General features: G+C 44.4%; 1 protein-coding gene across 1 annotated transcript in view; it reads right to left on the reverse strand.

The window, feature by feature from the left end:
- Window positions 1–9,155, reverse strand: part of RASGEF1B (RasGEF domain family member 1B) — a 32,953-nt gene extending 23,798 nt beyond the window's left edge. Inside the window, exon 1 of the mRNA XM_071555812.1 lies at window positions 8,984–9,155. The gene's annotated coding sequence lies outside the window, so the exon portion shown is untranslated. The remainder of the gene's footprint in view (window positions 1–8,983) is intronic.
- Window positions 9,156–11,981: the final 2,826 nt, after the last annotated feature.

The following is an 11,981-nucleotide window of genomic DNA, read 5'->3' on the forward strand; positions in this document are numbered from 1 at the left end:
TGGGCAGGGACATCTCCCACTAGACCAGGATGCTCAATGCCCTATCCAACATGGCCATGAACACTGTTTGGGATGAGGCATCCACCATTTCTCCAGGCAACCTGTTCAAGTGCCTCACCACCCTCACAGTAAAGAATTTACCCAATATATCTAACCTAATTTTTCCCTCTTTGAGTTTGAACCCATTACTCCTTGTCCTATCACTACAGTTCCTGTTGAAGGGTCTGTCTTCTCTCTAGGCCCCTTCAAATACTGGAAGTTTGTTATAAGGTCTCCACACAATCTTCTCTTCTGCAGGCTGACTGGCCTCAACTTTCTCAGCCTGTCTTCATAGGAGAGGTGCCCCAGTCCTCATATCAATTTCGTGGCCCTCCTCTGGACTTGCTCCAACAGTTCCATGTCCTTCTTATTATGCTGGGGACACCAAAACTGTATGCAATACTCCAGGTAGGGCCTTGCCAAAGCAGAGTACTCTTTCTCCAAAGGGCTGCTCTCAATCACTTTACCCAACCTGTAGGTGTGTCTGGGATTGTACTGACCCAGGTGCAGGACCCTGCACTTTGCATTGTTGAACTTCATGAAGTTCACACAGAACCTCAAGCCTGTCCAGGTCTCTCTGGAAGGTATTCCTTCCCTCCAGCATACTGACTGCACCACATAGCTCAGCGTCATCAGTGAAGTTGCTGAGGGTGCACTTAATCCCACTCTCTATGTCACCGATAAAGATGTACAGTATCAGCCCAAGTACAGACTCCTGAGAGACCCCACTCCTCACTGGTCTACACGGGGGCAATGAGCTGTTGACCACAACTCCTCTTGTTGTCATCCAGTCAATTCTTTACCCACCAAGTGGTCCATCCATCAAATCTGTATCTCTCCAATTTAGAGACAAAGTTGTCATGTGGGACACTGCAGAACGCTTTGCACAAGTCCAAGCAGACAATGTGAGTTGCTTTGCCCCTATCCACCAGTGCTGTAGCCCCATCAGAGAAAACCACCAAACTTGTCAGGCATGATTTGCCCTTAGTGAAGCCATGTTAATTATCACAAATCACCTCTTTCTTTTCCATGTTTCTTAGCATAGTTTCCAGGAGAACGTGCTCCATGATCCTGCCTGGCACAGAGGTGAGACTGACTGGTGTATAGTTCCCTGGGTCTTCCACGTTCCCTTTTTTAAAAATGAGGGTTATGCTTCCCTTTTTCCAATCCTTGGGAAGGCTGCCTTGGAGAATCATATTTGCTACCAGTTCCCCGCTGTGATGAGCACAAGGTCCAGCATTACACCTCCCCTTATTGCCTCTTCTATCGCTTGTATGTGGAGGTTGTCACTGACAAATTCAAGGAACCTCCAGGATTGCTTGTGCCCTGCTGTGTTGTCCCCCCAACAGTTACCGTGGTGGTTGAAGTCCCTCACAAGGACCAGGGTTTGTGAGTGTGAGGCCTATGGACAGCTTCATCCACACCCTTCTCCTGACTGGGTGGCCAGTAGCAAACTCCCACAATAACATCTCCTATCTCTGCCCTCCCTTTAATCTTGACCAATAAGTTTTCAGTTGGCTCTTCATCCATCCCCAGACAGACTTCCATACACTCCAGCCTGTCACTGATATAGAGGGCTACAACCCCTCCTTGTCTCCCTAGCCTCTTTCCTAAAATGTCTATAACCTTCCCTTCCAGTACTCCAGTCAGAGCAGCCATCCCACCACACCTCTGTGATGCCCATGGTATCATATCCATACAGATGTGCATGCTGCATGTCTGTAATTCCTCCTGTTTGTTTCCCATTCCCATTTGTGTAGAGGCATACAAGCCAGGACCTTGATAAAGGTGATTCGCTGCCTGGAGCAGCTGGAACACCTTTGCACTGCCCTGGGCATCCACCCAGGTGACCCAAAACAAAAGCATACCAGACACAGAGGCCATTGGTCACATTCCATACAGCTCTGCATGTGTGTGCTTTGCTTACAAAGCTTTTGTTTTTTCCACTGAAAGCTAAAGTGAAATTTTACAACCTAAGCTATTGAGAAGACAAGCAAACTGAAAAACTCACAGATCGGTGTTTCATGTGCCTTACTTGTAGAAATTAACACCACAGAACTATCCCAGCTCAAGCCTTCTTCCTTCCATTCTTCATGAAGAATTTACCATACAATTCTCTGAGTGTGACTTCAACACCAACTCTGACTTTTAGCTCTTTCCTAGAAATGCTTCTTATTAAGTGTATCTTGTAAGAGGCAGAGTACAGAACATTATTTCATACTCACAAAGGAGATGAAAAGAGGAGTGACATTGGCTTTCTCCTGTCTGAAATAGAGAATAAGATCAAGAACAACTCAGAAGAAATCCACTCCAGAGCAACAAGAGGACCAAAACTATCCGTAGGTGATACTGCTGGACAGTGACATAACAGTAGAAATACATCTTGCACAGTTGCTGGTAGGTCTAGGGAAGACCTGAGGTAGACATAAGAAACCCAACTGAGCCTTCAAGTTCTTTTTCATTTTCACTAAAACAGAGAATGGACAATTTTGTAAAGTTTTTAAAAATTACCCTGGCAACAAGCTGCAGATGAAAAGCCCCAGTAGGCAAAGAATAAACCAGAAACTGAATTTCAGTTAGAGGCATTTTCCTCCTGAATGTGCATCTTTCTTGGATCTATAAATAGATCCAGCTGATGATGTGGGAAGGTCAGATGCAAGACTGCTGACTGATCACTCACATAAGAAAACTTTGGCACAGTTATTAAGAGAATCTTGAATGATTTGAAATTAAAGACCTTGGATACTGAACTGCAAAAGTGTGATGGATATGAATACATTTCTGTGTGGGCTTGGGAACACAAGGAAAAGTGGGGGGGGGCGGTTTAAGAATGCCTTGAATTTCTCAAAATCTGCAAGGGTAGAAAAAGGGAAGGAAACAAACATGTTCCTCTTTGTTGCTGATGTGCTGTAAATCCATGTGCCCTGCTTAGGCACCAAGAATCAACTCCTCTTCTACCCTTTCCTCACGCTCTTCTTCTGTGGGGCAGGAAGAGTGATGTGAGCATAATGATGCTGAGAGTGGATGTGCTACAGCACTGTTGCAGTGCCAGACAAGCACACACAGGCAAACTACATCATGGAAAAAATCCCAGTTGCAGGAAAATTACCCAGTCTAGGGAGAGGACAAGATCGATATTCCTTCTATCCAAAACATATGAAACAATTTGTGTGTATTGCTGGACATACAAAAGCAGCAGCCTTGAAACACAGAACAAGAGAAGACGACCACACACATAACGTATTAACTTTTGCAATGCACTTGTATCTTACCATGATCACAACACAGCTGTGATTTCTAGCTGTAGGTTAAAACTGAGAAGGCCAAAATTATTTAAAGAACCTACATGAAGTATGCTTCATCCCTGACTGATTAATCTTTTCATTAAGTTCATTTGTAAGCTATTTTTAATTTTATGGATAATTTCTTCATCTGGATGGCATGCTTTCAGCATCTGAATTCAAAATATGGCTGTTCTCCTATAAGTGTGGTTAAACACATCTTTCGGATAATTCCGTATCTTTTTTTGCCCCTGGTTTCAGAAGAGAAGTTTAAAACATGAGCCATACAGGAAAAGTATCTATTTTCAGTGACATAACAGATTAACACAGCAGTAATTATATATCAGAAGGCAGAAGAGAATCTAGAAAAGTTCAGACCATTGCATGCTCCATAGTGACTCCTGCAAAATGTGAGAGATTTACTGAGAAAAACGCTTCACATAAGTCTCTGCCCAGCCAAAGGATGCAACAAAGTACCACCCATCTTAAACAACAGACAACACATACATCTACTCTTTTCTACCAAAACTTTTGACCAGACAGCTGGAGCGAAAGTAAGAAAGTTTTGATAGACAATCAATACTGGGATTGTATTAAGAAGAAACTTCTCCTCGTCCCAAGATCTCTTTTCTTTCGAAAAATTCATAAATGGACTGTTCTCCAAGCACTCTGTTTGAAGTCAAACTAATGCACAAGCCAAGTATGATCTCCTCAGTTCTATGTGCTAAATTTTGTTCAAAATCAAATACCATCAGGAAAGACAGACAGACTACTGGCTGGCCAGTACAAAGCATTAAGGAATTGGCTGCAACTGCTGATCGCTGAATCAAGAGCTTTGACATAAGACTACAAGTATATTAAACGCAAAGAAGACACAAGAACGCTACCAAAGTCTTACACTTCTTTAACTTACGGAGGCAGAGTGGGGATTTCAGAAGCACACAGCATTCCCCTCACTGCGCCCAGCGAAGTAAGAACAGTTTTGCCATTTGCTGTTCTGGGAACAGAGGGCTCTTAAATGTTACAGTCATAAAAGACTAAAATCCCACCTCTCTACTAAGCCAGCTGCAGGCTGGTTTGTCAGAACTTCCATCCACAAGGAAGCTGCAAAGCTCTAAAGACTCAAGGAGGTCACCATCCCAGTCTCCCAGGCTACTGAGTGAACAGCTGAGATCCTGTTTGTCCATCAGCTGATGAATTGCTGCAGTTTTGAAGTCACAAATTACAAGGCAAATGAACAGCAGTGAGGATTTACTTCAAAACTGTAAATGGAGTGATTCAGCAGCTGACTCACAGTGGCTTAGATGTCCAGGAATGGGGTGTGAGGTAGGGTGGACAGATGGGACCTGTGATGTCACACATGCTATACTATCCCCACTAGTGAATCAGAACTCTGACATGAGTTCTATAGCTCTGTATCTACAGAGTTCTGCACTCTGCATCATTTCTGTAGTGTACTTTGTGCCTCCTGCATACTTCAAACTGAAGACACAAAAATTTGAAGTTGTCAATGGAGGTGGGAGCAGTTTCTCCAACACTATCATCAGAAGAATATCATTGATTCATTGTGGTATTAGGCTTTCACTAACCTTGGGGAATATGATCCATTTTCTGTGACAAGGATGTGCATCTCTGTAATCCTAACTAACCTTAGGAGATCAAGACCAATCTCCATGGTCAGTAGCTAAGTGCAGGTCCAAACTATTTCAGAATGATAACCAGCTTGATGCAGAACCACAGAAGCATCTAGATTGGAAAAGACCTCTGAGATGAAGTCCAACCTTTGACCTAACACCACCCTGCCTACTAGACCAGGGCACTAAGTGCCACATCATCAAGAACTGTTCACAAAGCCATCCACAGTCAACAGAAAAAACATTATTATCTCAGTGCTCAGACCTGGAAGCTGGTAGCTTGAATCTGCTTCTGACTCTGCTACAAGCTCCTCACAGGGCTTTAGTCAAGTCACTCAGCTTCTCATTACTGCATTCCTCTGACAGCACAAAGAGGGACAAGCGTGGGGTTGTTTCCTTTCATTATGCACTAAGATCTTTTTTCAAAAGGGGTACAGGAGGTGTATCTCATTATATTAATGCCAGAAGCACAGTACTAGCTTTAAGCACGAAGCTGTCTTGACACAGTTCCTTCTTCAAACTCATCAAAGCAAGACACTTTCTGAATCCAAAAACTGTTGCTCTTTGCAGACACCCATGCTTGGCAAAATCTACGATATGTTTCAGAAGACAGCACCATTCCCTTTTATAAACATAATAGGCAGCCAAGTTACAATTTACCACAGCAAGTTGTAGTAGTGTTAAAAAAGCTGTACTTAATTTCATTTAACTGGTTCTACCTAAAACCTCATTGCCAAATGTCTCTTTTCCATTTAGATGATACAGACAAATTGCTGGTTTTAAGGGCAAACAATTCACATGATCTTTGTTTTTGCATTTGCTGAGACCTTACATTTTCATAAACAGTACAGAATTTTTACTGAGATTTAGACATATTTGCAGTTTCTGCAGTGGAAATACTTCAGTTAAAAAACCAATCAGAACAAAAAAAATACACTTTCCAATGTTTAGGTTGAAGATAAAAGTGGATGGTTCCACTTTGACAGTTAAGAAAGCAAATGCAACTCTGTATCTGCATCAGTTATACTTTGCTCACACGCATTTATATCTAGCCTGAGTATCAGACAGTGGTTTCTAGACCAGAGCTCGGTCTGAGGTACAGAGGACTCAAACAGTTGTCTCCAATCAGCTTGACTGACTCCTTGGGAAATCAAAGAGAAACACATTATAGTCAAAATGACTGAAAAGAGCTTTTCCTCCCGTCTAGACAAGGCCATAGCAGAAATCTCCTCCACTCACATGCTGCATCTGATGGTTCATGTCAGCCTTTAAGACTCAGCAGCAGTTCCCGTGCTCGACTGAGGGTGGACCCTTGGGCTCTGCAATCGGTGGTCAAAGGCTGCTTGCAGTGAAACAGCAACTATGAAGTCAACAAACAGTAGTGTTGAGCAAATGTACCCCAGTTTGGGTTGTGAAAAGATCATTACAAAGGTGGCCTAATAGCGTCTGAATCCTGGCAGGATGTTTAAGGGAGGATCAAATCACAGTCCTGATGGACAAGTATTGTCAGTTCAGCACTACATTCATGCAGAAAGCACCTAGTCTTGTATCAATGAGAGCAATTATCTCAGAGAATACCCCACTCCCCAGTCTGACTCAAGCATATTTATCCTGTTTTATTCCTCATAAATCTGAACGTCTCGTTGTGCTGGCTGATGCAGACTCACAGCTGCCAGGCTCATCTCTCTGTTGGCATGTTAACTGCTAATTCTGTTCCACCTTCCAGAGGTGACCAGACGCAAGCACAATATCTGCCCCATGGGAGGAGCACACAACTTGGGGAACATTTTACTCTGGGGAGAAGATGTATTTTACAAATCAAAACAAAAACAGTCAGAATGTATGGATCTGAGTCATGCAGTGCTATTCTAGAGCCGCCCATGAAGAGTGAGCTGGATTGCTGTCATGATCCTGCACATTTTCCAATTAAAAATACAGTCATACTAAATACTATCCATTCACGTTCCTCACTGTAGTGATTTAGGCTTTTTAATAGTACTTCTTACAGCAGCTAGAATAGAAGAGAAATTAGTAACAGCTTTCAGCTAGAGTCTTTGCCTCCTGTTTGTAAATTATGCATTGTCTTTGCTGTGGCTACAAAATACTCTCTGGTACTTTTGTTTACAAGCTCATTTTGTAGCAATTTGTTTATTGGATAATGTGGCTCAGTCCCTCATACCCATGCCAAGCTAAGAGCACTTGTCAGTGTTTGCATATACTCCTGTGTATCTACTAACATTTTGAAAAAATGCTTAAGTACATGCAATCACAAATTCTGCTTCCTCCACTGAAATGCAGACATCCTATTCCACCCCGCTCTAGTACATGTCATAACACCAGACCCGTACAGTGATGTAGCACAAACTGGCCATATGATCCACATGTAGCTCCTTCCTGTCTTCACCCCAAGAAAAATTCACTTTTTAACCACTCTGAGTTACAAAAACAAAATCCCATGTTGTCAGCTTTTCCAGTTCATATTCCTTCACTGATGATGCTCCAGTGTTGAACTGTGTCTGTCATTTTTGACACAGTGTGACAGCAGCTTACCCCACAGACCACGAACAGGTATGGTGACTCTGCATTCCTCAAGGACTGTTTAGATAACTCATACAACTGGAGCACAGGTATCAGCACACTATACTGTCCCCAAAAACCTCAGCAGAAAGAAACCATGAAGAATGTAAACCAACAGGGATTCATTGTACCATACAAAAAAGCAGTTTACTCCGTGTGTGGCAGCACTGTGAGTTTAACCCTCGCTAAATCAGCATCTCCTTTCCTCCTTTGGAAACATTTAACCAAACCCATAGTGGCCTGTTTCAGTCCTGTCTGTTTAAAGGACTGATATTCCCATTGGATATCCCAAATAAGTGCTGAGTCTCACCTACCAGTTCTCCCCAGTACAGCTCACCAGTTAGCTACTTGTCTTGAGTAAATTTAGCATTGATTTTCAGCTGATTACCAGCTTACCTAGGCATCTCATTGGAAGCCATAAGATAAGCCTGAGGAACCCACACCTCAAAAAGCTATTCTTGGCTTTCAGAATAAAGAGACAGCCTAGGGACTCAGTCCTGCCTGCCCAAGTCCCAACTTCCCACAGACGGCATGTTATCTCAGCCCACCATGGCTGTAATCTCACTGAAAGCAACCCCCTCAACATTCCTCGCTTAGATGGATAGCTGCCTGAGGTACAGAGTGCCTCTTTGTTCCTGGCTCTTTTGATTTCTCAGGCCATTCTTGCCCTTTGAGAGGAGTCAGCCCTCCTCCGCTCTATTCAGGGGAACTCCTCTGAAAGAGTTCCTCATCCCTCAGTACTATATTTAGCTTTATCCACAGGCAGACAGGGAGGCACTGCTTGTTAGGGCTGCCTTAGTTTGCAGCCTGGACTAAGCACACCATAGTAGATGTAGTTGACAAGCAACATCGGTTACTCTTCTTCTGCCCCTGAACTGCTGCCACCTCACACAGCAGGAACCTCACACAGGAACCTGAAGTTTTACCACAGTCACAAACAGCAGATGCCCAGCCAAAGAGCAGCCCATTAACATCCTTAGGTGACACCACACACACACACACACGCATCCTGCCCACACACCCACTTCATGCAGCCCTACAATCACGATCTAGTAAATTAGTGCTTTTTCATCCTTCGCATCCAAGAAAATCAGCCATCAATTAACTGAAGGGTTTAAGGGAAAACGGGGAAAGCTTCTCCCAGGACTACAGCCACAGAAAAATCACATCGCGTAGTTTTACGACCTTGTTCCATCTTACTACAGGGAAGGGGAGAGGGAGAACGACCCAATCACTGCAGCAGGAGAGCGCTCTTTTTTGCTAGGTTGAAGTCTCTCCCCTTCTCAATATGCTGATCCCTCAAAAAAGAGCAGCCTTGGCAGTGCAGACCTAGGTAGCCAGGAAGGAGATCACACCGCAGGAGGAATGAGACCACCCCGCCGGGGCTGGCAAGAAAACAGATGGATGGACGGATATACGGACAAGACGTACGTTCGGCACCGCGTACTGTACCTGGAAGTGGCCGCAGGCGCTCCCAGCTCCAGACGCTGCGTTATGACTCTCAAGCACTCATGGTCCGGAGCACAGCACGACACGGTTCTGTTCGGCTCGGCTCTCCACGGGACTCTCCCTGGGGCAGGCGGAACGCCGGTCAGCGCCGCTCCCCCGCCCCGCCCGCGCCGCAGCGCCGGTGCCTCCGGAGGAGGCGGAGCGCGGTCCCGGCCCGCCCCGGCCGCCCAGCCGGCCCTCGGGAGGGCAGGGCGTGGGTGCCACCGGCGGGCAGGTGTCGGAGGTCCTGGTGACAGGCGTGGCCCGGGCTGGTGCGTGACTGACCGCTGCCCGGCCGGACGTGCATCATTCCGCCGGCAGCGGTCGGGAGAGGAGGCTGCCAGCGGGCACGAACAGGACACACATGCAACAATGCATCCTCTGAGCAGTCTCCCAGATTGTGTTTCCAGCACAGCCGAAAAATTTGGATTTCGTTGGATTTCCTCGGATTTCCTCAGCCTGATGCTGTTTCTTCAGGAGATCTCTCTTTGCAGTACTCCTCTAGTTCCTCTGCAGCTCATCCACAATAATCTTCAATAAAGACTTGCACAGATCCACTACAACTCCTTACCCACTGTCGATCCTTGTGGGTCAATTTCAACAGAATATTCTGTGATTCTTCATTTTCGCTGCAACTATTTACTGGCTTGGATGTGGTATCCCATTGCTCATGCATGGAGTGACAAACACTTTGCTCCTACGTGCTCTCTTCAGAGTTTTCTCCACTTCATTCGTAGCATCCTCAGTCACTACTTTTACAGGCTGAAAAGCCCAGGTTTACCCAGTCACTTTATCAACAGAGTCCAAATCTCTGACCATCCTTGTTACCCTTCACCAATCTTTTTGCAGTACTTCTAAACTGTCTGAGATGAGGGAAATGAGCTGCACGTGCACAATTCAAGGTGCAATTGAAACTCAAATTTAGGGAGCAGTCCTCCAGCTTCCCCTGCTCTCTAATCCCTCCTCGCATTTCCTGATCTATACTCAATTTCCCTTTTTAGACTGCACCTGGGCACTGAGCTGGAGTTACCCCTCAGAACATCCGGTCAAGATATTCTAACCGAGTGGGAGCAGCCAGGAAAGAGCTCAGTCAGATCTTTCACTAATTGAAAAAACCCTGCCCCTGGTAGTTAAAGCTTGAAAGACACGAGTGCCTCTAGCTACTCTTTCTACATTCAAGCATAGAAGGAGCACATAAACCTGGCATCCTTTGGCCAGGATGAGTTTGGGGGCAGTCACGCAGTCCTGGCTACCTGGGTTTCCATTTCTTTAAATGCAGTATCAAAAAAGAAGTACTTGTAAAAATTATTTTAAAAGTAATTGTGCTGGAAAGATAACTAATAGTAAAGGGAACCCCAACACAAAGGACCTTTGTGCACCCAGCACTCTCTAAAATTGGGACTTAAAGGTGCATGTGCTCTCACTGTGGATTCTAGAAATTACCTACAAGTCTTCAGGTTCTGGATTCACACAAAATCCTGCTCTGTCCCTTTGGACAGCATCACATATGTAAAGTATAACAAAATGACATTGCAATGTTATTTTTGAAGGAAGATTATGCAATGCCAAGTTGGAGGTCGCAGCCTTTGCACACATATCCTGGTACTTTTCCCATTTTGATGAATATGTCAGAGGGCGGTGCTACATATTTTCCTCAGGTTCTGCTCTGTGCTGTTTCTATCTCCAATTCCTCTCTGTGACAGGTTTCTCAGTGCAATGAACTACCTACCTTGCTTGACTCCTGTTTACCCCTACAATTCTTTTCATCAGATAACCCTTGTTATCATACATACAAGAGATCTAGTATAAAAAAGTTTTAGACTTCATCCAGATAAAGGGCTTTCCCCCTTTCTTTTAAACTCCTTTTGGATTCAAGGTCAAACATTGTTTTTCCGTCCTCTTGTACCCCATGTTCTCATATAAGATCATCAATTAAAGTGGAAATATTTTACTGAAGTAATTGCATGTGCAGACACATCCTGGTTTGTTTTGGTGCAAACTGACAAGGGCCAAGGCAGCCTGTGGGCTCCTTAACAGAGAGGACTACCCCAGGGAAACGACTGTGTGTGAATCAGCACCACTGTGCTGCTGTGAGTCTGGCAAATGCTAAGTTCAGGGTGGGCTGTAGTCAAGTACTGCATTAAGCAAGTAAGGTATTTTTTCTACTGCGCTTAGTGTTGCTCAGGCTACATTTGCAGTAGTGCAACTGGTTATGAGTAACTTGGCAAGAGCTGAGAGGGGATCAAAAATCATAAGGAGGTAAGAAGTACAGTCATAAGCCAGCGCTTCAAGCACAGAACATGCCCGGTCTGCATTGCTGAGATGTTTTGCTTATTTATTCTTCCCATTTTGACATGGTAGTCCTCACAACAGCAATGCAGACTAAGGGAATCAAGCCCAAACAATGCCTAAAAAATTAAATGCGGGATGATTAAACCAATTAAACCAATGCCTACTAAACAAGTTCTATGCAGGCAATGTTTTCCTAAAATCCAGGCTTGGGTCTCATGGCTGAATCTGATGGCATGAAACCCAGCATCTAGTCTGGGCTTTAAGACTGTGCCAGAAATACAGGCTACAGGCTTGAACTACAAACCAAGCCTCTGCTTTGCTTGGGTATTTGAGTTGTGGAAAATTTCATCCACAGCCCCATTTACCCCCATTATTACTGCAAATATATATTATTGATCTGCATGTGAAAATGGAATGTGTTACTTCAAAACAAAGTGGATTTTAGGAGACAAGTGATTTTTCTGTTAGACTTGTGAAATCTCCGGGCAAGCAAACTACAGTTCTGGCTAATTGTGTGCAGGCTCCTGGGGCTTTCAGACCCTCAACAGAAAAGGCAAGTTGAAACAGCAATGCCAATATCAACTGCTGAAGAAGCAGAAACTTTAAAATTTCAATACTTACATAGAAAGAAAGCACATTTTTCCAAGACATTTCTGTTTACTTTTTAGGA

Source organism: Pithys albifrons, chromosome 5 (assembly GCF_047495875.1).
Source record: "Pithys albifrons albifrons isolate INPA30051 chromosome 5, PitAlb_v1, whole genome shotgun sequence".
Taxonomy (NCBI): Eukaryota; Metazoa; Chordata; class Aves; order Passeriformes; family Thamnophilidae; genus Pithys; species Pithys albifrons.